Genomic DNA, 3,438 nt, shown 5'->3' with positions numbered 1-3,438 from the left:
AGTCATAAATCCGACATAATTAAGGAGAGCTGGAAATTCCCAGTTCCTCTTTCAAAGACAGTATCGGGCCAGGGCAATTCTGTCTGTCATCATACACAATACCTGGCCATGTGCTAAATTTAGACACACACTTGTAATTTGTTTTAACTTCCTTAATAGGTAGGACAATGGAGTGATGGCTTTAACAATGATGATCATATCATAGCTCAGCATTGATACATATCAGATGCATGCATTCACAGACACGTGTGTGTGTGTGTGTGTGTGTGTGTGTGTGTGTGTGTGTGTGTGTGTGTGTGTGTGTGTGTGTGTGTGTGTGTGTGTGTGTGTGTGTGTGTGTGTGTGTGTGTGTGTGTACACACTATACACACACAGCTACTGTATGTGCACGTTATCTGATTTATATCTTATTATCTTCTAGGGTGTACTTGCACAAAAGTAGTGGAAAATAAATAACTTTTCTTTGCCCATTGGGCTCCGGCCTACTCTGGAACGATGCAAGTTGGAAATGCATGCTCCATCCAGTTATGCAATGTATTATTTATGCACATATTTATGCACATATTTATGCACATATTTATGCATCTGTCTGTGTTCCTTTTGTGCCGAGTCAAAGCAAAGTTCTTTGTTTACCCAGGAAAGTGGACTAAGCTCGAGATGCTTGTTTACAGCCACACCCTGCTCATAGAACATTTCATGGTAGGGGTTCAATGCCTTGCTCAAGGGCACTTCAGCGGTGGTAATTTTAACGTGCCGGTCCGGGGATTCGAACTGGCGACCTTCCGGTATCAAGACCGCTCCGCAAACCGTTCGGCCACCACTGCCAATGACATGAGTAGGCCTATATGGCAGGGGTCGGGCATGCATGTTTTTATTTTCTTGATATAGTTAGCGTGATTTGTTTATTTTGAAATAAAACTGAGTGTTTATTTAGATGGGACAATGCATATTAATGGACATTACATAAATGCAATGTGTAGGTGTGTCACCTACATCACACCTACATATGCCATATGTGCCCATATATGTAGATCTCTGTATCTGGCCCCCGTAAAATCTGAATCCCCCCCCCCCTTTCCCCCTCACTGTTCTTTTCCCTTTTTCCCTCCTTTATGATGAATTCCTGTTCTGTTCTTTGGCTATATAGAAGTGTATATTTGTACGTCTCTAAATGTTTTGATGAATTGAACAAGGTGGACCCTCTTGTAAACAAGTGTAATGCTTTATTGGGTCGTCCACTCACAGTTAACAGTTTTTGTATTGAGTTGTGCTGATTGATTGATTGATTGATTGATTGATTGATTGATTGATTGATTGATTGATCAATCAATCAATCTGTCAGTCCTTGTCCCTTTTATGGCCATATATGGAGATCCCTGATGTCATATATAGGCCATTATATGGGCACGCCCTTTTTGTGCACATATATGGAGCTGACCGATTTGCTTGCTGATGTCATGAGATGGTTATAGTCAACACACTCAGAACTCCTTATATAGTGTATTAACTATTAATATAAGGATTGTGTATTGTACATTTATTAAATTAGGCCAACTCTTTGCCTGTTGCCTAATTTAATAGGACCTCAATGGAAACAATTAAGTCCACTGGACTTTTTTTGTGTTATCCTTTTATTGTAGTGCCTTTGTTCTTTGTTTGCATTTCTATCTAATAAAGTAGGCTATAATTCAATCATTCAATCAAAGCCTCAGTGTATCATTGCTCAACTATAAGCTATTGCTAAAATGAAATGAACAGAACTATTTTCATATTTTCTTATTATTCACATTCAGTAACATCAAAGTTGCATTTGTATTCTATTTCTTTATGTATCTGATATTGTAATATAAGGTGAACAGTAACACACATATGTGCCAAGTTTATTGTTTTGTTTTTTGTACAGCCTATCACACAAATAGGATACAAACAAAGCAATAAGCAACAGTCCCCAACAGTCTCTATATGAATTAGCACAAGCTCAACGAACTAAAAAATAGAAAGATAACGTATTTATTGACCATAAGCTGGACAGCAAAGCAATTACAAAATCATCATAAATAGAATGCTGCAATATAATATTCTTTGGAAGTTGGGAAATGCACTAGGAAAGGAAAGTGAAGAAAAGGTTCTCTCCAAACTGAGTCACTAAGCTCCCCCTCTCCCTCCCTCCCTTTAAGCAAAGCAAAAGCAGTTACCGGAAGATGACGTCAGTCAGCCAAAAATTTCCATGAAACAGCATACAGACCCCGGGGCCCTAGAATTCCCGGTTTTAGCTTAATGCCTTTCTAAACATGAGCAGAATATAATAACCTGGGCCTGGGTATACATAGGGGGAATGAGGGATAGTTAGCTCTGGAAACTTGTGAATGTAAAGCTCAGCATATTTTCTCTTGACTTGAACTATCTGAATCTGAATCTGATTACAGCAATAAAGTTTCTAACAAAGTAATAAAACAATTCGTTTTTAAATTGTGATGTAATTAGGCTACTGATTGTATACAGGCCAGCAATAAAGTGAAAATTGTTCACAGTGTCAGTAAGTGTACTACTTAAGACTATTATAAGAGGATGAGTAGCCTAGTCAGAATCAGATATGAAATTCAAATAGGCCTACATAGCCCAAGCTATGGTACAGCCTCGTTATTGAGTGGTGTAAACCACTCCTACAACTGGCTTTGTTAGTTTACGTGTCTGTCTGTCTGTCTGTCTGTTCGTAAAAAATGAGCACGGTTGCTATGGTCACCCAGTTCACACGGGTGTGATTTCAATTCATTACGTCAGACATTACGTCAGACCACAGCTGATCAGTCTATATAAGACTTACACCACTCAGTTCACACGGGTGTGATTATTTTTTATTATAAATCATTAAGCCTAATAATTATAATTATTATTATGAAATCTAAATAAAATAAAACTATGCCAACTATTAGCAGGCTATAGAGATCTAGGCCTACTATTTTACATACATCTCAAATAAACACTAGAAGATACGATATCAAACAGGGGGGTGGAAATTGGAAAACGGTTATAACTGGAAACATGAAGGGAAAAAAACCTTGTTGTTTTGTCATTTGTCTCCTACGCTTGCTTTATTATTTTTCTTCACCGGTGGACTTATATTCTAGGTCTCAATGAACCAGTGTAGTGTATCAATAAAACGTGAAAAAAAAAAGCAAAAGGCATTTAGAAAGTGCAGGTAAAATAGGAGAAAATACTGGGAAAGCACAGCAACTCCATTCGATAGGCCACAACTTTCGATGTACCAGAGAAAGGAAAGGGGAGTGTCAACCTGTAGAATGCAGAACACGGGTTTGGGGTTTTACCGTAAACTGTGCGGTAGCCGCGGCGCGGCCCCACGGCCCCGATTGGTCGAGGTGCTGCTCGGGGGGGGTGGAGAGACGCGACGGGCAAAATATAGAGGCGATCAATGTGCAG

This window comes from Electrona antarctica (assembly GCF_951216825.1).
Source record: "Electrona antarctica genome assembly, chromosome: 9".
Lineage (NCBI taxonomy): Eukaryota > Metazoa > Chordata > Actinopteri > Myctophiformes > Myctophidae > Electrona > Electrona antarctica.
This window is presented reverse-complemented; position numbering follows the sequence as displayed.